The sequence below is a fragment of the Somniosus microcephalus genome, chromosome 7 (assembly GCF_052327205.1).
Source record: "Somniosus microcephalus isolate GS21.2 chromosome 7, FLI_Smic_1.0, whole genome shotgun sequence".
Lineage (NCBI taxonomy): Eukaryota > Metazoa > Chordata > Chondrichthyes > Squaliformes > Somniosidae > Somniosus > Somniosus microcephalus.
The window spans coordinates 239,240,417-239,266,843 of NC_140993.1; the positions used below are offsets into that span (position 1 = coordinate 239,240,417).

Here is a 26,427-nt window from a genome sequence, read left to right on the forward strand (position 1 = left end):
CCGTCCCTGAAGTCCAACTTCAGCGCAGGCAGACGTAACGCGACTGACAGCGCTCTCCAGCCATACAGAAACGAGGGGCGCTCTCCCATTCCGCCAATCAGCGCGCCGGACAGCCAGCAAGGGGGCGGGGTGTATTGCAAAGGACGTTGGGACCGCCGAGCTCGCCTTCAAGCTGAAACGATGAAGGCCAACCAGAAGGGCCAGCTGTGTGCATGCAGGCGCACGCACTCCTTCAAACACCACCAACGCGTCCAGCTGTCCGCTCGCAATCCAAACCCCTCGCATTACTTAAATGTTGATCCCACTCGTTGGTTCACAGCCCGTCTAACTACAACCAAGGCCTTTGTCACACCCCACGCCCCCCCCCCGGTCCATTCGACTCATTGAATGAACGCTTTCACACATTGAAGAAACATGGCATCTTCGTGCTCGGGGGGGCGGGGGGAAAACACCAAATGTACTCACGTGAGATAACGGCCCAAAAGATTTGGTAAAGCGTCTTCTCTTTTTAGGCGGAATTTTTAAAAAGTAATAGGGGGACCCACAAGAGAAAGACAACAACCGCCCTTTGCCATAAAAAGCTCGTCGCGATCGAGGTGGAAGGAGCGACGCACACAGTACAATCTCAGCAGCACACAGTATATAAAAGGAGCAGTCGTCTGCCCAGCGCGCGCTTTTATAGGCTCGGTCCGATACCCGGATGCTGTTGGCTCCTCCTCCCCACCGAGGTCCTGGTTACCACAACAACCACCCGAGCGGCCCTGGGCTGCATTGACGCAGCCAGACCTCACACAGCTCCTTTTGGACAGCAGCTGCTTTAACTTTGCGCCGGCTTGTGTGAGTCTCTGGGAAGGTTTGGTCCGAGACGGTGGAATATAATAAACCTTTCGGTATTTTCATTTCTGCTCCAGTACCACGGCGTGCTCACGCCATCACGCGCGACAGCAGGACTCGGGGGTTGGGATTCTTCTATATTCGTGTCTGTGGGTTGGAAATGGTATTTTTGGGGTGGTGGAATAGGTTGCTTCAGCTAGCTGTGAATGCATTTTAAAATTAGTGTGTGGGAGATGCTCACTTGTTTGTCAACTAGTTCTTGTTTCTCTTCTGTACACAATTCTGAGTTTGATGAAACGACGAATCGGCTCGTGGGGCAATTTTGTCTGTGTGTGTAGTCACTCTGAGATATATATATAATATCTTCACTGCAGCAGACTTTAAATTAACCTAAACTTAGGTAATTAGTAATTAATCACGTTAATCTGCATGTGGTACAATTTCATTCAGCTATTCCCTCCACACAGCTTGCTATAAAGTTATCGCAATTTTGTATTCGCGACAGCAGCAACTTCGTAAACCATGGTTTAAAGACTTTTTTCTTTTACAAATAATTACTATCTTATCTTTTAAGAAAATAATTAATCAATCTCTAAACTGTATCGCCCCTCTTATCTGTGTAAACTGCTTGATGTGCGTGAGCCTTGGAGACCAGAGAGGGGAAAAAAGAGGTTATGTATGTACCGCCAGACATTGCAGAATTGCTGTTTGTGGTTCTGTATATCCTTGATGTTGCCATTTGCGATCCTCAAATCCCGGTAATCCGACTCTCGACACTCAAAGCCCAGACAACTCAGTACCTTTTTATATTTTTTTGTTGGTTTGGTCTGTGTGAATTTTGTAAACTTGGATTTTTGTAAAGTGCTCTTTTTAGCACTGTTGCCGCATTGTGAATAATCCTCAACCAGAAATACTGAGATCTGGTAGTATTAGCAACTTGAGCAGTATGCCTTTTCTGTTAACCCACAAGGAGTAATTGGGTAGCCCAAGTGTCATCAATTCAAATAAAAGAAATCTAACAAAAGTTAGAGAGGCACAACTAATAAAACTCAAATCATAAAAAGACAAAGGAAACTTATTAAATTAAATAATAATTTGCCCTGTATCCACTACACACACCAGTCCCTACAGAAGACACTGTGCTCCTTCTCCAGGCGCGGACAAAGCTGTGGAAGAGAGGCAGGCAACCAGAGCGACCACCCCCATGACCGCGTCTAAGCTCTCTATGCGGGAGTCCTCCCTTGTTCTATTGGGGACTTGGCCTGGAGGGTGTTGCACAGGGCAGCCCCGTGCAATAGGTACTTAAGTAGGTTCACGGACTCCCAGACCGCATGTTTGTTCTGCGGTCTGGAGGAGTCCGTATTTCATATTTATATCGAATGTGAGAGGTTGCAGCCCCTCTTCCATTATTTGAAGGGGCTGCTCCTCAAGTTTTGGTTGCACTTCAGTCCCACGCTCTTGATCTACGGTCACCCGGTGCGGAGGGGAGCGGGCAGGTTGGAGGACCTCCTCATGGGTCTGCTCCTGGGCCTGGTCAAGAAAGCCATTAATTGGTCCAGGCAGCGGGAGGTCGAGGGGGTCGTCCGGCCGGATTGCCTCCCTCTCTTCCGTGGCCATGTTCGCGCCCGGGTGGCCCTGGAGCTGGAGCACGCGGTGTCCGCCGGCGCGCTCGATCACTTTCGTGACCGGTGGGCGCCGCGGGGACTGGAGTGCATAATTGGGCTGGAGAACCAAATTTTAATTTGATTATTAAGGTTTATTTGAAGTTTTATTGGTTTATTTACAGTTTTATTTGGTTTATTTACAGTTTTAATGGTTTATTTACAGTTTTTATCTGTCTAAATTTATGGTTTCACCAAAAGAGGATGACCGCGTCTAACCTGGACCTGTGGATGGCCACCCGTATACTGGCATATTGGTAACTATCCACAGATCCAAATGACCCACTCCTGCTCCTATTTCTTATGTTCTTATGTAATCTTTGTTCATGGCCTTTGAGATTCGCTGTATGTATCCTTTCCACTCTCAAAAATAATAAGCTTGACTAGCCCACACTATTATGACTTACGCAAGAGATTCTCCTTTGAGTGCACTTGCTCCTAGTCATTGGGAGCAATAGACATTGCTTGAAGAACTGTTGAACAGGGGGATACCCGCTGATGCTGTCCAGAATGATTCATATTCGAGAGAGAAAGGTATGATATGGTTTTTAATCACAACTACCCGATACAGAACTGTGCGTCTGTTTAGTGTGAACATAGGAAGGAACGTAGAAACAGGAGTAGGCCATTCAGCCCCTTAAGCATGTTCCACCATTCAATTAGATCATGGCTGGTTTTATCTTAAACTCCATCTACCTGCCTTTGTTCCATAACCCTTAAAATCCTTACCTAACAAAATATCAATCTCTGTTTTGAAATTTTCAATTGACCTAGCCTCAACAGTTTTTTGGGGGAGAGAGTTCCAGATTTCCACTACCTTTTGTGTGAAGAAGTGCTTCCTGACAACACCCCTGAATGGCCTAGTTTAATGTTATGCTCCCTTGTTCTGGACTCTCCCACCAGAGTAAGTAGTTTCTCTCTACCCTATAAAATCCTTTAATCACCTTGCACATTTCAATGAGATCACCCACCTCTTAATCTTCTATATTCAAGGGAGTACAAGCCTAGTCTATGCAACCTGTCATCATAACTTAACCCTTTTAGCCCCAGTACATTCTGGCGAATCTGCGCTGCACCCCGTCCAAGGGCAATCGATCCTTCCTGAGGTGTGGTGCCCAGAACTGAACAGAGTATTCCAGCTGGGGTCTAACCAGAGCTCTGCACAGCTGTAACATAACTTCTACCCTTTTGTATTCCAACCCTCGAGATAAAGGCCAACATTTCATTAGCCTTTTTAATTATTTTTTTTGTACCTGTCTGCTAGCTTTTAGTGATTTCCGTACGTGAACTTCTAAATCTCTCTGCTCATCCACAGTTCCTAGCCTCTTGCCATTTAGAAAATACTCTGATCTATCTTTCTTGGATCCAAAGTGGATGACCTCACACTTTCCCACATTGCACTCCATCTGCCACAGTTTTGCCCACTGACTCAATGTCCCTTTGCAACTTTCTGCTCCCATCTACACTATTTACTGTGCCACCAAACTTAGTGTCGTCAGCAAATTTAGTTATACAGCTCTCTATTCCTTCTAATTGTGCCAAGTAAGGTTGCTGCTAGAGACATATTGAATAAGATGCAGGGACACCTGGATAGAAGGCTACAAGGAAGGGCTTTAGAAAAGGATATGGGTATACTGAACAATTTTTCATGCTGAGACAGATCATTGACTTAGTCAAAATCCTGGAACTCCCTACATAATAACATTGTGGGAGGAACCTTCACCACACGGACTGCAGTGGTTCAAGAAGAATGAGGAAAATCTTCATGATAATGAGGTAGAAGTAGTGGGCCCCAGTTTCTATGGGCTGGATTTTGCCAATGGGGAGCTTTTGGAGGTGGGACTCCCACTTGTTGGGTTTCAGTCCCGCCTCCATAAACTTCTGGCCAACCCATGCTATTTTACCTTGATTGACCTTGTTTAGCAGACCAATTAAGGGAAAGCCGGTTACAGAGAACGTCAACGTATGACGTTTCATCTGTCAAACTGTCAAACACTGACATTCTCTGTAGTTTGATGAGTTCTTTAATTCAAGACTCATCAAACCTCTTTTTATTTAGCAGAAATTAGATGGTTACTGCATTGGAGAATGGAGCGGCCATCTGTCGTCTCTGCTGTGGAGGTGCGAGACTCTCCGCATACCCAACTCTTGAAGCCTGCAGGAAGAAACAAAGGTAAGTAAACTTTTACTGACACTTTCCACTTACTTCACATACTCACCTCTCCACACTTGCACCCATCACTTACCTCCACAGTGCACTTTTGCACCCCGCAGACCCACTGCTCGCCTCGGTGACCCTGGCGGGGTTCAGAGACTTCGGGCAAAATGGGGCTAATCCTCTTATCTGCCTGTTAACTACCTGTTAACAGGCAGATAAGTTGCACTAATCCCTTTCCCGCCTCCAAGGAGATGGGACCCGGCGCGGGTAGGCTACCCGCCTCCTGGCAAGATGGCACGGAGGTAGGTTGGGCACCCGCCCCCAGATTCTGCCGTTTTCCCAGCAGTCCTGCCTCCATACCCGTTTCCCCAGGGCTGGCAAAATCACGCCCATAATGTGGGAAACTAAAACCAAGCAAAGTGTGATATGAGAAAAAGGTGAAAGGACACCTTGCTTTAGCTGGAAGTATTAGGACTAATTTTAACTCTCGACGGGAGTTGAGCAGTTTGCGGCCGAGGCAGACGGCATACCTCATGAAGTCGGGAGATTTTTACTTCTGGGCTTCATCTGCATAGGCCCTGTCAGTGTCTCGCCCAAACACCAGAAGTGCTTGCTGGCCGGTGGTCAGAAGTAGTATTTCGGGCAGCAGGAGGTACCGCTGGGGACCCAAAGGAACAGTCCCTAGCAATCAGGTAAGTGATTGGTAGGGGAGTCAGATGAGCATCATGATCAGGAGAGGGGAAGCGAAGCCTGGGCAGAGGAGGCCCAAGGTTTCCTGCTCCTCCTGACCCACAAGGAAAAAAAATAACCTTCCTTTCTGGAGATCTTCTGTTCCCAGCTCCTCTTGGCACCAGGTTGGCCTGGCGGGGCAACTTCAATGGCTTCCTTGCACAGGTCTTGGATTACAATTGTAGTCGGGGGCCTAATGATGTAATCGGAGCCAATATGCATATATGGTGAAGGATGCCCACCTGCCTTCTGGCAGGTGTCCCATTTGTCTGCTCAACAGAGCAGGTTAAGATTGCAATCTGTGGGAAGGTACTCGGGTCAGTGCACGAAAGTCATTCTAGGATAGGATTAAAATGGGCCCTATTTTGATGGATTGTGGAAATTATTTTGGAGTAGGAGGCATGTAGGATGTGTAAACTGTCTTTGTAGTGCACAGTGTGAGGAAGAATGTTGGTATGAGCTAGGAGAACAAAGTGACCAATTACTGAAGTAATGAGAAAGAATGATCTGTGTGCAGTAACTGAATATGTTGCGGGAAGAAGAAAGATATCATTGGATGGTGATGGAATAGCTGTCACTTGAGAAAAGACCACATTAAACTTTTTAAAATATCATTATGGGAATATCTTCTTCCCCCAAAATTGGGCATACTTGTCTCTACCAAAGTTGGCCTAGCAAGACTCCACACTTTCACCATGGTGGTCCAAGAAGTTGTGCGTGTGTAAGTTTGGGGGTTGGGAGGGATCCACTGACCTTAGTGTTAGGCTGAGCACAATTAAGATGAACCCAATAAGAGGAAAAAGAGAAGGGTTCTGTGGGAAAGTAAAACTTGGTATAACTTTCCGCTTTGTACTGCAGCTGCTTCATGTCCTGTGACTAATCTGATTAGTGTCTGCTATAAGTGTATCTGGAGCTAAGAGTTGTGCAGTGGTATTGTGGCGGAGCCACTAAGGTACTCCGATCAATTGTATATAATTCCCTTTAATAATATGTTAGCTACAGCCTGAGTCTGTATCTTTGTTTTCACTGTTTACATGTACAGAGCGCGATCACTTTAATAGCGCGGGTAAACGCGATGACGTCACGCCGTTCATCACGTGATCCCCCCACCGGCGGGAAAAACGTCATGACGTCAGCCACGGGACCACCCAAGCAGTCCTCGTGGAGCCTCCGAACTGACTAGACCTATATTTGATGTTCTCCTGTATTTATCCGTTAAACTCTGTTAGTTTTCATTAAACCTCGTTTATTTGATCGCCTGAGTGGACCTCCGTCTTTTGGATAGGAACTAGACATTCCTACAGTATTGTGAATGTGGCATATAAGAATGCAGGGTGGGGTAAATCCGGTAAGGAATATTAGCTAAAGGGTATCAGATGAATCTTTAATCTCTATTTCAATTCCCCATCAGAGAATTGGGTTATAGGTATCCCATCCACATCTAAGGTTTATAAGATATTTAGGAGTTAGCTTGCTTTTTTTTTTACATTATCAAGATCAAAGTATGTTAACAGTTGGCTCCATAGACTATTGAGTGAATTAGTTAACTTCTTGCTAGGATCAAAAAAGAAATCAAACTCAGAAATACATGAACTAATACTTTATGATAAGATAATACTATCATAATGTTCAGCTCTGAGGAGTACACAAAGTACTAGAGCAGCTCTCGTTAACTGACAGTCTGAAAACATAAGCACAAATGCAATTGAAGTATATCACAGTATCTCGCCTTACCTGAGGAAGGACGTTCTTGCCATGGAAGGAGTGCAGCGAAAATTCACCAGGCTGATACCTGGGATGGCAGGAATGACGTATGAGGAGAGATTGTGTCGATTGGGCTTATACTCACTGGAGTTTAGAAGATTTAGAAGATTGAGAGGGGATCTCATCTCATCGAAACCTATAAAATTCTGTCAGGCCTGGACAGACTAGATGCAGGAAGGATGTTTCTGATGGCCGGGGAGTCCAGAACCAGGGGTCATAGTCTAAGGATAAGGGGTAAGCCATTTAGGACAGAAATGAGGAGGAATTTCTTCACCCAGAGAGTGGTGAACCTGTGGAATTCTCTGCCACAGAGGGCGGTGGAGGCCAGTTCATTAAATATATTCAAGAAAGAATTGGATATATTTGAGGCGAAAGGGATCAAGGGATATGGGGAGAAGGCAGGGACAGGGTACTGAATTTGGATGATCAGCCATGATCTCATTGAATGGCGGAGCAGGCTCGAAGGGCCGAATGGCCTACTCCTGCTCCTATCTTCTATGTTTCTATAAGTGTTGGCTGGGTTCTTGCTTTATAACAGGCTCAATGTTCCGATCACTGTATGATTCACAAGGTTTTATTTACTGTTGGTATTTAGTGTGTCTACTCCATCTACTGTGACTACTCCATGTACTGTGACTAATCTGAATAGTATCTCCTAGAACCTAGAGCTAAGAGTTGTACAGTGGCATTGTGAATTTGGTAGGAGGAGGATCAACTACATGTGCGAATTTACAAACTGCACATGTTTATATCTACATTCTCAATTATTATTTGAGCCTCAATCCAGTCTAGTCCTGCTCCATTGCGTGGAAGGCTGCTGTGTTTAATACTTGTGAATGTTTTATTGTTGACCATTAAAGGCGCATTATCCTGCGGGGATCCTTTTGAAAGTATTATATAATTGAATTTTAGTTTTGTATGTTACATTCTTAATTTAGTACCTGGTACATGTAGATTATGCTTCTCCCACTGGAGTTTTAAGTTTCATCCATCAACAGGAAACAGTGATCTGGTTCCAACATTGTTGTGGAGTGAAGTTCCTTTAGGAATTTGCTTGTAATTAAAGGCAGAGGTTGGGATTATGAGGTGTTGATGGAGAAAATTAGAGCACTGGTCTTTCATCTCTGGAACCTAATTTTGAATTCAACTTAGACTGATAGGGAGGGAAAAATCTCTCTAATAGCTGTAAGAATGGGAATTCTCATTCCAGTTCTCGGTGGCTGTAGGTTTACAGCAGTCATGGGCTCTAAATTGGCAGTATCACTTGGGAAAATGAATGGGAAATGCAAATGGCACTGATACATTAGAGGATGCTTATTTGAAGTTGGGTTAACTGGAAGAATATAGGGTGAGCTTTAAGACATGTCTAACCCCTGCTATACTGGACATGGAGGTGCTAGACCCAATACTAGATCCTAAAATTGAATTGAATTGAATTTTATATATATTTACGTGTTTACGATATATTCAACTGTTCACTGTACCGGTCTGTAGTCCCCACCTGCTTCAAGATGACATCGGTTATTCCAGTCCCCAACAAAACAGAAGTAACCTGTTTAAACGACTACCGCCCCATAGCACTCACTTCTGTCATCATGAAGTGCTTTGAGAGGCTGGTCAAAACCCACATCAACTCGTTACTAACTGACACACTGGACCCACTCCAATTTGCTTACCGCCCAAAAAGATCTAGGGATGATGCCATCGCCACTGTACTGCACACTGCCTTATCACTCCTGGATAAGAGGAACACCTATGTGAGAATGTTGTTCATTGATTATAGTTCAGCATTCAATACCATTATCCCCTCCAAGCTTGTCAACAAGCTCAGTGAGCTAGGACTTAACACCTCTCTATGCAACTGGATCCTGGACTTCCTGACGGGCAGACCCCAGGTGGTGAAAATAAGCAGTAACACCTCCTCAACACTGATCCTGAACACGGGAGCTCCCCAGGGTTGTGTGCTCAGCCCCCTTCTGTACTCCCTGTTTACTCACGATTGCATGGCCACGCACAACTCCAACTCCATCATCAAGTTTGTTGATGACACTACCGTTGTAGGCCTGATCACAGATGGCGACGAGACAGGCTACAGGGAGGAGGTAAGAGCTCTAGCAGAATGGTGCAAGGACAACAACCTCTCCCTCAACATCAGCAAAACAAAGGAGATGATCGTGGACTACAGGAAGCGGCAGGGGGAGGGACACACCCCAATCTACATCGAAGGGGCTGAGGTGGAGAGGGTCAGCAGCTTCAAATTCCTGGGTGTATTAATTACGGAGGACTTAACGTGGTCACATCACATCGATGTTGTAACGAAGAAGGCATGCCAACGCCTGTTCTTCCTCAGGAGACTGAAGACATTTGGAATGGCCCCCCAGATTCTCACCAACTTCTACCGGTGCACCATCGAGAGTATCCTGTCCGGCTGCATCACTACCTGGTATGGCAGCTGCACCGCCACAGACCGCAAGGCTTTACAGATGGTGGTGAAAGCTGCACAACACACTATTGGAATTAAACTACCTGCTGTCCAGGATATCTACCCCGAGAGGTGCCGGGGGAAGGCCCTGAGAATCATTAAAGACGCGAGCCACCCCAGCCACAACCTCTTCACCCTGCTCCCGTCCGGTAAGAGATACCGAAGCATACGGTCTCGTACCAGCAGGTTTCGAAACAGCTTCTACCCCCAGGCCATAAGACTCATGAACGTATAATTTATTGTTATTTATTACTGTTGTTTTATTTATTATTACTGTATTTCTATTAGTATTTTTATCATTGTTATGCCATATTTATTCCAATGTTGGGAGGACTCGTAAAAATCAACATTTCATTGTGCAGTACACACGTCTGCTGCATATATGACAAATAAAATTGAATTGAATTGAATTAAAAGTGGAAACTGCTAAATTGTATCCAGTACTGAACCTACATCACTGAGTACAAACAGTCCCAAAAGGTAATGAGTAAAAATGTGCCTCTGCGCTGTACTAAAATAGTTGAAATATATTTTGACTGGAACGCGATCAGTTTAACACCCTGTTTGCTCCAGTGCAACTCTGGCATGTAAAATAGTTGCTACATTTTGTTTTAACTAAACTTTTGGCTTTTTTGTTGTAGTATATCACCTTTAATGGGTGGGCTGTTGAACTTCAGATCTTGTTTTGTTTTCTGATTCTCATGATAAGTAATAAAAGCCAAGTTCTGTTTGTGCAATGCTGACCTTTTTGGAATTTTATTTGATGACATTTTAAATTTAGGATTTTATGACTTCTGACAAAGCGTAATTAAGGACAATGACTGAAGTTCAATTTCAGTGTGTTCTCATTGTTCCGTGTAACATGCATGGATCCTGCTCCACAGACTTCTGTAGTCAGATGTCCCTTCCATTTCATTTAAAGGACTGATGCCAGCTGCTTATCTTAGTGAAGGTGACCAGAATAGTAAACGTTAATTACACGGTATTCCGAAAGTTAGTACATTTTCAAAATACTGTCACAGAGCACAATGGTCGCAGTGTGACTCAGACTCCAATAATTGATCATGAAAACGGACACCAACTTCAGATTAGTTTCTGTATCATGCTAAATGTAGCTGGCAATGAACTGAACAGGATGGTGTCTGTACCACATGTACAGAAATCCTTGGCTGGTTCGAGGTATTAGCAGAGGACCCAGTATTTTAAAACGACAGTGCCTATAACATCACAGTGGAGTACTTGATACTGCGCATAAAACAAATCAGTTAGTTCAGAATAATTCTGTTTTTAGTATTAGCATTCCAAAAGCCAATTGTTTTACATGTTAATTTGCTGGATCTGATTGTGAGGAAATGGGAGGTTTCGTCTGACCAGACATGCGTGTGTGTTGGTATAATTTATATAAAATATTTACATACATATTCTCTTAAAAATCTTGCCTTACTTCCTATTGTCACATTTTTGTTAACTTTTTTTTATTATAGATTCCTATGCCTACTTTTTATATTGAAACTGGCTTTATATTCTTAAACCATCTTTTTAAACCGCTCTTCCCTGTCCCCTCCACCCTCGCCTCCAACAAGTGCGAGGAGCTCATGGACTTCTTTGTCATTAAGATTGAGACCACCTGTTCAGCTGCCTCTGCCACTTCCCTCCCTTCCCTTAACCCACCCAGCCAAATGTCCCCTAAGGACACAAAGAGCCTGCAAAGGGATATAGACAGGTTAAGTGAGTGGGCAATGAAGTGGCAGATGGAGTATAATGTGGGGAAATGTGAGGCTATTCAGGAAGAATAGAAAAACTGCATTTTTTTAAATGGTGAGAAACTATTAAATGCTGGTGTTCAGCGAGATTTAGGTGTCCTTGTACAAGAAACACAGAGAGTTAGCATGCAGGTACAGCAAGCAATAAGGAAGGCAAATGGCATGTTGGCCTTTATTGCAAGGGGGTTGGAGTACAAGAGTAAGGAAGTCTTGCTACAATTGTACAGGGCCTTGGTGAGACCTCACCTGGAGCACTGTGCACAGTTTTGGTCTCCTTATCTGAGGAAGAATCTACTTGCCTTAGAGGCTGTGCAACAAAGGTTCACTAGATTGATCCCTGGGATGAAAAGGTTGTCATATGAGGAGAGATTGAGTATATTGGGCCTATAATCTCTGGAGTTTAGAAGAATGAGAGGTGATCTCATTGAAACATATAAGATTCTGAGGGGGATTGACAGGGTAGATACTGAGAGGTTGTTTCCCCTGGCTGGAGTGTCTAGAACTAGGGGGCATCGTCTCAGGATAAGGGGTTGGCCATTTAAGACTGAGAGGAGGAGGACTTTCTTCCCTCAGAGGGTTGTGACTCTTTGGAATTCTCTACCCCAAAGGGCTGTGGCTGCTGAATCGTTGAGTATATAGAGTATATATATATATATATAGGCTGAGATCGATAGATTTTTGGACTCTAGCAGAATCGAAGGATATGGAGATTGGGCAGGAAAGTGGAGTTGAGATCGAAGATCAGCCATGATCCTATTGAATGGCAGAGCAGGCTCGATGGGCCGTATGGCCTACTCCTGCTCCTAATTCTTATGTTCTTATGCTCCCGCCCCTCCCCCCCGCCCCCAACCACAGTTCTGAACATGCTAGTTACTTTCCTATCTCCCCTCTTGCCGTCTCCGAGCTCATTTTATCTGAGACCCACCTCCTGCTCCCTTGACCCTATTCCCAACAAACTGCTGACCACCCAACTTCCCTTCTTAGCCCCCCATATTAACTGATATTGTTAATGGTTCCCTCTACTCGGGAAATGTCCCCCTCCCCTTCAAATGTGTCGTCGTCACCCCCTCCTCAAAAAAAAAATACCCTTTATCCCTCTTTCCTTGCAACCTCCCTTTCCTCTCCAAGTCCTTGAATGTGTTGTTGCATCGCAAATCCACGCCCATCTTTCCTGCAACTCCATGTTTGAACCCCTCCAATCAGGTTTCCGCCCTGCCACAGCACTGAAATGGCCCTAAACAAAGTCACAAATGACATCCTATGTCACTGTGACCATGGCAAACGATCTCTCCTCATCCTTCTCGATCTGTCTAGAGCCTTTGACACAGCTGACCACACCATCTTCCTCCAACTCTTCTCCATTGTCCCGCTAGGGAGGACTGCCCTTGCCTGGTTCCATTCCTGTCTATCCAGTTGTAGTCCGAGAATCACCTGCAAAGGCTTCTCTACCCGCTCCTGAACAATTACCTCTGGAGTTCCCAAAGATCTATCCTTGGCCCCTCCTATTTGTCCTCTACATGTTGTCCCTCGGCGACGTCATCCGGAAACACAACACCAGGTTCCACATGTATGCTGAGGATACCCAGCTTTACTTCACCACCATCACCACCTCTCTCGACCCCCTCCACTGCCTCTGATATGTCACAATATGCCAGTATTAGATGATGAGAAATTCCCTCCAATTAAATATCGGGGAGACCGAAGCCATTGTCTTTGGTCCTTGCTACAAACTCTGTTCCCTAGCCACTGATCCCATCCCTCTCCCTGGTCACTATCTGAGGCAGAACCAGACTATTTGCAACCATGAGAACAGTGATAAAGGGAGCGGCGACCTGAGGCCCGAGATCACAGCGGGAGCAGGACCGGAGCTGAAAGCGGGAATAAAAGGCGCGAGCGGGAAGCTTGAAAAAGCTTCAGAGACCCAGGTAAGGCCTCAGACCGCGGGTGTCAGCGGGAGGCGCGAGTGGGAAGCTTGAAAAAGCTTCAGAGACCCAGGTAAGGCCTCAGAGCGAGAGTCGGCGGGAATCGCGGGCTGAGCGGCTGTATAAAGGCTCCCGAGACCCAGGTAAGGCCTCCGACCGCGGGTATCGGCGGGAGGCGCGAGCGGGAAGCTTGAAAAGGCTCCTGAGACCCAGGTAAGGTTTTACCAATCTCCAGTCTCGGACCTCAGAGGGAAGGAGAGAGGTAAAAAGCAATCCAAGTGTGACGTCACCAGAAAGCGGGTAAGTGATTGGTTGATGAGTATTTCTCTCTTTTGAAGCTTAAACTCTGTGGTTTATAGTTTCTAAGGTGCGATATTCATCATCTAGAATCGGGGTAGAGGGTATTTAAGAATAATAATAAATTTAATTAATTACATAGACTGGGAGAGCAGGTGATGTGTTGCTGCTGCAATATGTGGGAGCTGGTGGACACCATTGATGCTCACGGTGATCACATTTGCAGTAAGTGTTGGCTGCTCGAGGAATTCCGGCTCCGTGTTGATGAGCTGGAATCCGAGCTTCAAACACTGAGACACATCAGGGAGGGGGAGAGTTACCTGGACTCTGTGTATCAGGAGGTAGTCACACCAATTAGATTAATTAATTCAGATGTAGTCCGTGGCCAGGGTCAGGATGGTGTGACTAGAAGTGAGGAAGGTACGGGGATCCAGGAGGTAGTGTTGGAGGAGCCGCAGCCCTTGCTCTTGTCCAACAGGTTTGAGGCTCTTACTCCCTGTGAGGATGGGAACGGGGACTGCGGGGAGGATGAGCAACCCGGCCACAGCACCGTGGAGCGGGGGGCCATTCAAGTGGGGGGAGATAAAAGAAATGTTGTAGTGGTAGGGGATAGTATCGTTAGGGGGATAGATAGAGTTCTTTGCAGCCGAGAGCAAGAGCCCCGAAGGCTGTGTTGCCTGCCCAGTGCCAGGGTTAAGGACATCTCCTCTGGGCTGGAGAGAAACTTGGAGTGGGAGGGGGAGGATCCAGTTGTCATGGTCCATGTTGGTACCAACGACATAGATAGGACAAGGAAGGAGGTTCTGCTGAGTGAGTTTGAGCAGCTAGGGGCCAAATTAAAAAGCAGAACCACAAGGGTAATAATCTCTGGATTACTACCTGAGCTACGTGCAAATTTGGCTAGGGTAAATAAAATTAGAGAGTTAAATACGTGGCTCAAAGCCTGGTGTGGGAGAAATGGGTTTTGCTTCCTGGGACACTGGCATCAGTACTGGGACAGGCGAGAGCTGTTCCGTTGGGATGGACTTCACTTGGCCAGTGCTGGGACTAGAGTCCTGGCGAATTGAAAAACTAGGGCTGTAGAGAGGGCTTTAAACTAATTAGTGGGGGGGAGGTTTTAAGAGAGCGAAAAATAAAAATGACAGCGGAGAAGGCAATAGAGCAAGGTAGCAGTGGGGGAATTAAAAACCAGAGCGTGTCAGGAAGGGACAGAATGTATAATGATAAAGGTAAAGTAGTAAAAGGGGTAAAAGCAGGAATAAATTCTCAGAAAACATATTTGAAAGTTCTTTATCTGAATGCACGCAGCATTCGTAACAAAATTGACGAGTTGACGGTACAAATAACTACACATGGGTATGATCTGGTGGCCATTACGGAAACATGGCTGCAAGATAATCATGACTGGGAACTAAACATACAAGGGTATTTGACAATTAGGAAGGACAGACAGGAAGGAAAGGGAGGTGGGGTTGCTATGTTAATCAAGGATGGAATCACTGCAATAGTCAGAAATGATATTGGGTCAAAGGATCAGGATAGTAAAACAGTTTGGGTGGAGATAAGGAATAAGAAGGGGAAAAAGTCACTAGTGGGCATAGTCTATAGGCCTCCTAACAGTTGCAACTCTGTTGGTCGGAGTATAAATCAGGAAATAGTTGGGGCTTGTAATAAGGGAACAGCTATAATCATGGGGGATTTTAACTTTCATATTGACTGGACTAATCAAATTGGGCATGGCAGCCTTGAGGAAGAGTTCATAGTGTATTAGGGACGGGTTCCTTGAGCAGTATGTAACTGAACCAACCAGGGGGCAGGCAATCTTCGATCTGGTCCTGTGTAATGAAACAGGATTAATAAAAAATGTCCTAGTAAAGGATCCCCTTGGAATGAGTGACCATAATATGGTTGAATTCCAAATTCAGTTTGAGGGTGAGAGAGATGGATCTCAAACCAGCATACTGAGCTTAAATAAAGGAGACTATGAAGGTATGAGAGTAGAATTGACTAAAGTGGACTGGGAAAACAGATTAAAGTGTAAGATGGTACAAGAGCAGTGGTCTACATTCAAGGAGATATTTCACATCTTTCAAGATAAATATATTCCGCTGAGGAAAAAGGGGAGTAAAAGAAAAGACAGCCATCCGTGGCTTAGTAAAGTAATAAAGGATAGTATCCGACTGAAAACAAGGGCATATAAAGTAGCCAAATCTAGTGGGAGGATAGAAGATTGGGAAGCATTTAAAAGCCAGCAAACAATAACTAAAAGATTAATTAAGAAAGGGAAGATAGATTATGAAAGTAAACTAGCAAAAATATAAAAACAGATAGCAAGAGTTTCTACAGCTATATAAAAAGAAAAAGGGTGGCTAAAGTGAACATTGGTCCCTTAGAGGATGGGACCGGGAAACTAGTGGTGGGGAACATGGAGATGGCAAAGACGCTGAACAAATATTTTGTATCAGTCTTTACAGTAGAGGACACTAAAAATATCCCAACACTGGACAAACCGGGGGCAATTGGGGGGGGAGGAGAGGAGCTAAAGACAATTAAAATCACTAAGGAGATGGTATTCAGTAAAATAATGGGACTTAAGGCGGATAAATCCCCCGGACCTGATGGCCTACATCCTAGGGTCTTGAGAGAAGTGGCGGTAGGGATTGTGGATGCATTGGTGGTTATTTTCCAGAACTCCCTGGATTCAGGAAAGGTCCCGGCAGATTGGAAAACTGCTAATGTAACACCCTTATTTAAGAAGGGAAGTAGACAAAAAGCTGGAAACTATAGACCAGTTAGCCTAACATCTGTGGTTGGCAAAATGTTGGAGTCCATTATTAAGGAAACAGTAACAGAGCATTTGGATAAACATAATTTAATAGGACAGAGTCAGCATGGTTTTATGAAGGGGAAGTCATGTTTGACAAATCTGCTCGAATTCTTTGAGGATGTAACATACAGGGTGGATAAAGGGGAACCAGTGGATGTAGTGTATTTGGACTTCCAAAAGGCATTTGACAAGGTGCCACACAAAAGATTACTGATCAAGATAAGAAATCACGGGATTGGGGGTAATATACTGGCATGGGTGGAAGATTGGCTATCTAACAGAAAACAAAGAGTTGGGATAAATGGTTCATTCTCGGGCTGGCAATCAGTAACTAGTGGTGTTCCGCAGGGGTCAGTGCTGGGACCCCAACTCTTTACAATCTATATTAACGATTTGGAGGAAGGGACCGAGTGCAACATATCCAAGTTTGCTGACGATACAAAGATGGGAGGGAAAGCAGTGAGTGAGGAGGACATAAAAAACCTGCAAAAGGACATAGACAGGCTAAGTGAGTGGGCAGAGATTTGGCAGATGCAATATAATGTTGGAAAGTGTGAGGTTATGCACTTTGGCAGAAAAAATCAAAGAGCAAGTTATTATCTAAATGGAGAGAAACTGCAAAGTACTACAGTACAAAGGGATCTGGGGGTCCTGGTGCATGAAACACAAAAAGTTAGTATGCAGGTGATCAGGAAGGCCAATGGAATCTTGGCTTTTATTGCAAGGGGGATGGAGTATAAAAACAGGGAAGTCTTGCTGCAGTTATACAGGGTATTGGTGAGGCCACACCTGGAATACTGCGTGCAGTTTTGGTTTCCATATTTAAGAAAAGATATACTTGCTCTCGAGGCGGTTCAGAGAAGGTTCACTCAGTTGATTCCGGAGATGAGGGGGTTGACGTATGAGGAAAGGTTGAGTAGGTTGGGACTCTACTCATTGGAGTTCAGAAGAATGAGAGGCGATCTTATCGAAACATAAGATTGTGAGGGGGCTTGATCGGGTGGATGCGGGGAGGATGTTTCCACTGATAGGTGAGACTAGAACTAGGGGGCATAATCTTAGAATAAGGGGCTGTGCTTTCAAAACTGAGATGAGGAGAAACTTCTTCACTCGGAGGGTAGTAAATCTATGGAATTTGCTACCCCAGAGAGCTGTGGAAGCTGCAACATTAAATAAATTTAAAATGGAGATAGACAGTTTCCTAGCAGACAAGGGAATTAGGAGTTACGGGGAGAGGGCAGGGAAGTGGACTTGCGTCTAGATTCGGACCAGCCATGATCCTATTGAATGGCGGAGCAGGCCCGAGGGGCCGTATGGCCTACTCCTGCTCCTACTTCTTATGTTCTTATGACCTGAGGCCCGAGATCACAGCGGGAGCGGGACCGGAGCTGAGAGTGGGGATAAAAAGAGCGGCGACCTGACCAGAGCTGAGAGCGGGGATAAAAGGAGCGGCGACCTGAGGCCCGAGATCACAGGGAGCGGGACCGGAGCTGAGAGCGGGGATAAAAGGAGCGTCGACCTGAGGCCCAAGATCACAGGGAGCGGGACCGGAGCTGAGAGCGGGGATAAAAGGAGCGGCGACCTGAGGCCTGAGATCACAGCGGGAGCAGGACCAGAGCTGAGAGCGGGGATAAAAGGAGCGGCGACCTGAGGCCTGAGCTCACAGCGGGAGCAGGACCGGAGCTGAGAGCGGGGATAAAAGGAGCGGCGACCTGAGGCCCGAGATCACAGCGGGAGCAGGACTGGAGCTGAGAGCGGGGATAAAAGGAGCGGCGACCTGACCGGAGCTGAGAGCGGGGATAAAAGGAGCGACGACCTGAGGCCCGAGATCACAGCGGGAGCAGGACCGGAGCTGAGAGCGGGGATAAAAGGAGCGGTGATCTGAGGCCCGAGATCACAGCGGGAGCGGACCAACAAAAGGCACAGTCAGCGAGTGACTCAACACTGGAGTGACATCAGAATTCAAAAGTGTCGCTGGCACAAGGGAGCTGAGAGGTGAGTATCGGGTGAGTATTTGTGGTAAACTTTTTGTTCTGTTCTGAGTATATTTCTGCTAAGTAGTTCATAGCCTATCTAATAGATGGAAGTGCTGATTGGTGGATAGCTGTTGAGTGTTTCTTGTTAAGTTTTAGGTTTATTTATAGTATATAGAGACATGGCAGGGCAGCTCAGTCCCGTGAATTGCACATCCTGTGCCATATGGGAAATCTTGGACGCTTCTTGCGGCCTGGACGACCACGTGTGCAGGAAGTGTCGCCAACTGCAGCAACTTGAGTTTGGGTTTCAGAGCTTGAGCGGCAGCTGGAGTCACTACAGTGCATTCGTGAGACCGAGAACTTTGTGGGTAGCACATTGCTAGAGGTGGTATCCCTGCAGCCTCAGAATGTGCAGGCAAAGAGTGACTGGGTGACCGCCAGACAAAGAAGGAGGACCAGGCAGGTAGGGCAGGAATGCCCAGAATGCATCTCGCTCGCTAACCGGTTCACAGTTCTGGAAACTGGTGGGGGGGTGATGGTTCCTCTGGGGGGAGCAGCCAGAGCCAAGTCCACGGCACCAAGGGTGGCTCAGCTGCAGAAGGGGGAGGAAGAAGAGTGGAAGAACAATAGTGATAGGGAATTCATTAGTTAGAGGAACAGATAGTTGTTTCTGTGGTCACAGATGTGACTCCAGGATGGTATGTTGCCTCCCTGGTGCCAGGGTCAAGGATGTCACTGAGCGGCTGCAGGATACTCTGAGGCGGCGGGGGGGAGGGTGATCATTTGTTGTCCATATCAGTATCAACGACATAGGCAGAAAGAGGGATGAGGTCCTGCAGGAAGACCATAGGGAGCTAGGAGAGAGATTAAAGAGCAGGACCTCAAAGGTAGTAATCTCTGATTACTCCCGGTGCCACGTGCTAGTGAGTACATGAATAAGAGGATAGAACAGATGAATGTGTGGCTGGAGAGATGGTGCAGGAGGGAGAGCTTTAGATTCCTGAGGCATCAGGACCATTTCTGGGGAAGGTGGGACCTGTACAAGCTGGACGGGTTACACCTCAACATAGCCGGGACCAATATTCTCACGAGGAGGTTTGGTAGTGCAGTTGGGGAGGGTTTAAACTAGCTTGGCAGGGGGATGGGCACCAGCATATAGGAGTAGAAAAGAGGAATAAGATGCATAAAAGAGGGAGTGTGTTGAATAGCACTGGAGAAGAAAGTAGTACTAGAGGTGGAAGAAGTACCATATTAGATAGGAGCAGACTAAGAAAAGACTACGAAAAATTCAAACATGGGTTTAGAATGCATGTACGTAAACGCACAAAGTGTGGTGAATAAGGTTGATGAGCTACAAGCACAATTAGCCATGTGGCAATATGATGTAGTGGCAATAATGGAAACGTGGCTTAAAAACGGTGAGGACTGGGCACTTAATATTCAAGGATACAGGTTGTTCAGAAAGGATAGGTGAGGAAAAAAGGGAGGCAGGGTGGCAGTGCTGATTAAGGAAGACATTGTAGTGTTGGAAAGAAAGGATGTTCTTGAGTGGGCAAGGACAGAATCCATTTGGTTAGAGTTGAGGAGCAAAAAGGGTATGATCATGCTATTGGGGGTATTCTATAGGCCTCCAAATAGTGAGAGGGAGGTAGAGGAGCAAATCTGCAGGGAAACCGCAGAGATTTGCAAGAGCTATAGTGTGGTGATATTGGGGGACTTTAATTACCCAAATATCGATTGGGATAATGCTAGGGTAAAGGGAAAGGAGGGGGAGGAATTTCTGAAATTAGTTCAGGAGAATTTCCTTGACCAGTATGTTCTTGGCCCAACTAGGAAGGAGGCATTGCTGGATCTGGTGCTGGGGAATGAGGTGGGCCAGGTTGACCAAGTGTCATAAGATTTAGATTAGCAATGGAGAGGAGCAAGGAACAATCTAGAGTGGAACTTCTAAGCTGGAAAAGGGCTAACTTCAATAGGATACAAAAGGATCTAGCCAGGGTAAAATGGAACCAAAGACTGACAGGAAAAACTGTAACGGAACAATGGGTGATCTTTAAGGAGGAGATGTTCCAAGTACAGGCTAGGTACATTCCAACTAGAGCGAAGGGTAAGGGAACCAAAGCAAGAGCTCCTTGGATGACGAGGGAGATAGCGAAGATGATGAAACAAAAAAAGAGGGTGTATGATACATGTCAGGTGAATGAGTACTTTGTATCAGTATTTACTAAGGAGGTGGATGCTGACAAAATATCGGTAGAAGTAGAAAAGGTAGAAGCAATGGAAGGGGTCGTCGTACGTGTCTTCACACTGTTCCCTTTGGGGAACTGTATGAAGTGGTGGAAGGATTTCTGGCTGCGATTAACGCTCCTATGGAAGGGGTGAAAATTGATGGACAGGATGTACGAGAAAGGCTGGGTATGCTTAGAGTGGATAAGTCGCCTGGTCCAGATGGCTTGCATCCCAGGTTGCTAAGAGAAATGGGGGAGGAGATAGCGGAAGGGCTTGCCATAATTTTCCAATCTTCCCGAGATGCGGGGGAGGTGCCTGAGGATTGGAAAGTGGCAAATGTGACACTTGTTCAAGAAAGGGTGTAAGGACAATCCTAGTAACTACAGGCTGGTCAGTTTAACATCAGTGGTGGGTTTAGAAACAATAATCAAGGAAAAAATTAACGGGCACTTGGAGAGGTATAAGCTAATTAAGGAGAGCCAACACAGATTTCTAAAAGGCAGATCGTGTTTGACTATCTAATTGAATTTTTTGATGAAGTAACAGGGAGGATTGATGTAGGGAATGCAATGGCTGATGTCTACATGGATTTTAGAAAGGCGTTTGACAGAATACCATATAGAAGGCTGGTTAACAAAATTGAGGCTTATGGAATAGGTGGGTCAGTGGCAGCTTGGATAATGAATTGGCTTGAGGACAGAAAACAGCGAATTGTGGTAAATGGCTGTTTTTCAGACTGGAGGATGGTAGACAGTGGTATTCCACAAGGGTCCGTGCTTGGCCATTGCTTTTTTTGATATATATAAATGACCTGGATATTGGAATACAGAGTAGAATTTCTAAATTTGCCGATGACACCAAACTTGGGGGTGTGGCAAACAGTGATGATGATATCAATCAACTGCAACAGGACATAGAAAGGCTAGCAGAATGGGCAGACAAGTGGCAGATGGAATTTAATACGGAGAAGTGTGAGGTGATGCATTTTGGCAGAAGGAACAGAGAGAGGCAATATACACTTAATGGCACAGTTTTAAAGCGTGTACAGAGACAGAGGGACCTGGGAGTTAATGTGCATAGGTCCCTGAAGGTAGCAGGACATATTGAGAGTGTGGGTAGCAAAGCATATGGGATCTTGGGCTTCATAAATAGAGGTACTGAGTACAAAAGCAGAGAAGCTGGGGGAGCACTGCATAGGAGCACTAGAGTAGATAAAGGCACACGAATGACTGGCACTAATGGAATGCACAAGAGTGATCAGTTGATATTGTAATGTTGATAGAATTCAGATAAATTAATGATTTTTATTTGGAATGTGTGTTTTATGGTGGCTCTCATTTCAGCTTTGTGCCCAGGAGGACGCTGTCATGTTCCATGGCAGGGGAATGGTATGATGAGGAAGTGGTGAGCAACGGAGATCTGGGGATTCATTCACTGGAATCGGAGCCTGATGAGGCGTTCACAGATATCCCATCCAGAACGGGGATTTGCTGCCTGTCTCCGCCCTCCCTCCTCTTCCTCTTCCTCGTCCTCTTCCTCCTCCTCATCCTCGTCCTCTTCCTCTTCCTCATCCTCCTCTCCCTCCTCCTCCTTCTGAGGTGGTCCCGCAATCCCTGGTGGCAAGGGCTGCGCCCTCATGATGGCCAAGTTGTGAAGCATGCAGCAGACCACCATGAAATGGGACACCCACTCCAGCGAGTACTGGAGAGCTCCTCCTGAGTGGTCAAGGCAGCGGAACTGTTGCTTTAGTACCCCAATGGTCTGCTCGATGATGTTTCTGGTGGCAGCATGGCTGTCATTATATGAGTGCTGGGCATGAGTGGTGGGGTTACAGAAGAGAGTCATGAGCCAGGTGCAGAGTGGATAGCCCTTGTCTCCGAGCAGCCACCCTCGGGTTTGATGTGGTAGCTGGAAGATTGCTTGCATACCGGACTGACGCAGGATGAAGGCACCATGACTGCAGCCAGGATAGCGGGCATTCACCATCATGATGTGCTGAGCGTGGTTGCACAACAACTGCACATTAAGTGAGTGGTAGCCTTTGTGGTTACGGAACATCTCAGGATTGGTATATGGTGCTTGCAAAGTCACGTGTGTGCAGTCGATGGCACCCTGCACCATGGGGAAGCCCGCTATCCTGACAAAGCCACATGCATGTTCATCCTGCCTCTCTCTGTTCAGAGAGAAAACAATGTAGTCCCTTCTGGAACTTAATAACACACTTATGAAATACCTTAACATTGAGAGGTACAATGCCTTCTCGAAACAACTATCTAGATTAACAATAGCCTTAACACTGGAAATATTACAGATCTTCAACGATCGGTAATCGCTGGTGTACTGTCTGTGTGTAAAAGTAAATTAAATGTAACATCTCTATGTAAATAGTTCTTGCATGTGTTAGCATTATCATCGTTAAAGACTAGCTATAGAAACTGTTTTTTAATCATTGTAATGAATGTAAATATTATTAGTAATAAAACACATACATCTATGATGATTATGGGTATAACTCTATGAGTGTATGGCTCTATGAGAACTAACCAAATGACACGGTAACTCAGCTACGTTTCCCTTTCGGTGGTGAGTTCCATGCTTGGTAATTCAGGAAGCCGTCTGTATCTGTCCTATTAATCATAGAAATACCTAATTCTCCCCAACACTTGAGTACCCAGCCTTCCCATGGCCTGTGTGTATTCGCTGGACGAGACCCTGTGGACGAGCCATGTAAAGACTCGAAATAGGCAGCTGTCTTTCATTCTGCCAGCGCATTTCACACTTCATCTAGAGCCATCCTTTGTTTCTTTAGTGGCATAGTGGTTAGCACTGTTGCCTCACAGCACCAGGGACCCGGGTTCGAATCCGGCCTCGGGTGACTGTCTGTGTGGAGTTTGCGCATTCTCCCCGTGTTTGCGTGGGTTTCCTCTGGGTGCTCCAGTTTCCTCCCACAGTCCAAAGATGTGCGGGTTAGGTTGATTGGCTATGATGAAAAAAAATTGACCCTTAGTGTTAGGGGGATTAAATATGTGGGATTACGAGGATAGGGTGGGATATGTGTTGGTGTAGGGGTTATGGGGATCGGGTGGGATATGTGTCGGTGCAGGCTCGATGGGCCGAAATGGCCTCTATCTGCACTGTGGGGTTTCTGTGATTCTGTGAGAAGCTATGCTGAACCTTTTTAGAGTGCTGGTTCGGCCACAACTGGAGTATTGCATCCAGTTCTGGTCACCACACTTTAGGAAGGATGTGAAGGCCCTTGAGAGGGTGCAGAGGAGATTTACCAGAATGGTTCCGGGGATGGGAGATCTTGGCTACAAGGACAGGTTGGAGAAGCTGGATTTGTTTTCAATGGAGCAAAGGAGGTTGAGGGGTGATTTGATAGAGGTGTACAAGATTGTGACTGGTTTGGATAGGCTAGATGGGGAAAGGCTGTTCCCACTAGTTGATGGTACAAGGACTAGGGGACACAGATTTAAGGTTTTGGGAAAGAGCTACAGAGGGGATATGAGGAAAAACATTTTTACACAGCGAGTGGTGAGGACCTGGAACTCGCTGCCGATGGAAGTGGTGGAAGCGGAGACAATCAATGTTTTCAAGGGGAGACTGGATAGGCACTTGAGGGAAATAAACTTGCAGGGCTACAGGGATAGAGCGGGGGAATGGGACTGACTGGATTGCTCTGCAGTGAGCCAGCGCAGACTCGATGGGCTGAATGGCCTGTTCCTGTGCCGTTATGATTCTATGGCGTCCTATTTGACCCTGAGGTGAGCGTCCGACCCCATATCCTCTCTATCACCAAGACTACCTACTATCACCCGTCTCTGCCCCACTTCAGCCCATCTGCTTCTGAAACCTTCATTCATGGTTTTGTTACTTCTAGATTCGACTATTCCAGTACTTTCCTGGCCGGCCTCCCACCTTGCCCCCTCTGTAAACTTGAGTTCATCCAATACTGCTGCCCTGTATCCTAACTCGTACCAAGTCCCATTCACCCATCATGCCTGTGTTTGCTGACCTACATTGGCTCCCTCTCTGGCAACGCCTCGATTTTAAAATAGTTATCCTTGTTTTCAAATCCCTCATGGCCTCGCCCCCCCCCCCCCTCTCTCTGTAACCTCCTCCAGCCCTAGAACCCTCCGAGATCTTTACACTCTTCCAATTCTGGCCTCTTGCACATCCCCGATTTTAATCACTGCACCATTGGTAGCCGTGATTTCAGCTGTCTAGGCCCTAAGCTCTGGGATTCCCTCTTTAAACCTCTCCGCCTCTCTACACCTCTTTCCTCCTTTAAGACGCCCCTTAATTCTTACCTCTTTGACCAAGCTTTTGGTCATCTGTCCTAATATCTATATATGTGGATTTGTCCCAAATTTTGTTGGATAACGCTCCTGTGAAGTGCATTCCTTTGCAGTCTTTGTGGTGATGCTGCTCTCACAATGCTGCTAGGTAGGGAATTTGAGTATTTTAACCTAAGCTTATCTATAACTTTATGCTTTTGGTGTTTAACATGCAGTTTGGCCTGTGTTATAGCTTCACTAGGATAGTACCTGATTCTAAGGTATGACCGGTTGTACTCCTGGTATAGCCTTTTACACTCCATATTGAAGGTGGGTTGATTTCCTGACTTGATGGTGATGAATGATTGAGGAATGTGCCATACTATTAGGTTACAGATTGTGGTGGTGTACAATTATGCTAATTGTCTACAGGTCCTCATGGATTCCTATTTTTAGGCAGTTGGGTCTGTCCTAGTTGGCACAGTTGTAGTGACACACTGCACAATAGAGAGTGTCCACACTCTGAAGACAAAGCTATGGCCCAAAATTTGCTGGAGTTGGATTCTTTTCCTCACCCTTCAGCTCCAATTATTTTTGCGTTGCGAATTGTTGGACGTGCGAGTTGATAACAATGCAGTGAAGCCAACGGGGCATCTGGGAGCTTGGTGAACGACTGTACTAATAGTCTATTTCCTTAACCAATTAAATTTAAGGACAGAGAAAGCAACAAAATGAATGACGGAGAAGGAAATAAGGCCAATTAGAGTCAAATTAGACACAGAAAGAGAAATAGAGGGAAAGAAAAATTGGATTACTAGAGGGGAAAAAAAGAGACAGGAAATATTACAATTAAAAAAAAAAAAAAAACTCTAGAAACAATTTACTACCTGCAGGAATGAAACTCCACAGTTTCAATTCTTCCCTCTCTGGGCCTCCAAGATTGAGTAGCATGTTCGGACCATAAATCAACCCATTAACAGGATCCTTACGGCGTGAAATAGCAGCCCTAACTTTCTGCAGTGAGTTTAATTAGTATTTACGGTGCAAATCCAGCCATTTCTTAGCATTCATGGAGTGGCTGATGGCGAACTCCCGTTTTTGCAAGGCTAATGGCGGAGTGGTGCAAATCAGCCAGCAGTTTATGGCGATTCGCAACTCATGGCGTATCTCTTCATCGCCATAAATTGCTGGGTCTTTTATGCACTAATAACGACGTGTGCCATGAACTTGCTGTTAGGCCCAGAATTTGATGGAAAACTATGTGTTTACAAGGACTGTGCGATGGACACTGTTACCAGTGCTATTATAGACAGATATGTCTGCGACAACTCGTCAGCTTGCACTGCAGAGAAACCCTTATGCTGCAACTGACTCTGCTTCTTATGCTTTGCTATCTAACTATATCAAAGTGTTATATCAAAATAAGAACAGAATGTATGTCTTTAAAGTGGATATTGAATTATGCTTGCATGCTCTGGTTCACTTATCCCTTGCCCTCTAACCCCAGT

At 45.8% G+C, this 26,427-nt stretch overlaps 2 protein-coding genes across 2 annotated transcripts in view; one reads left to right on the top strand and one right to left on the bottom strand.

Annotated features, from left to right (window-relative positions):
- LOC147115170 (antizyme inhibitor 1-like) overlaps positions 1-661 on the bottom strand; it is a 73,273-nt gene extending 72,612 nt beyond the window's left edge. Inside the window, exon 1 of the mRNA XM_085993488.1 lies at positions 466-661. The gene's annotated coding sequence lies outside the window, so the exon portion shown is untranslated. The remainder of the gene's footprint in view (positions 1-465) is intronic.
- A 152-nt stretch (positions 662-813) lies between these two features.
- LOC147115171 (V-type proton ATPase subunit C 1-A) overlaps positions 814-26,427 on the top strand; it is a 159,906-nt gene continuing 134,292 nt past the window's right edge. The window contains exon 1 of the mRNA XM_085993492.1: positions 814-837. The gene's annotated coding sequence lies outside the window, so the exon portion shown is untranslated. The remainder of the gene's footprint in view (positions 838-26,427) is intronic.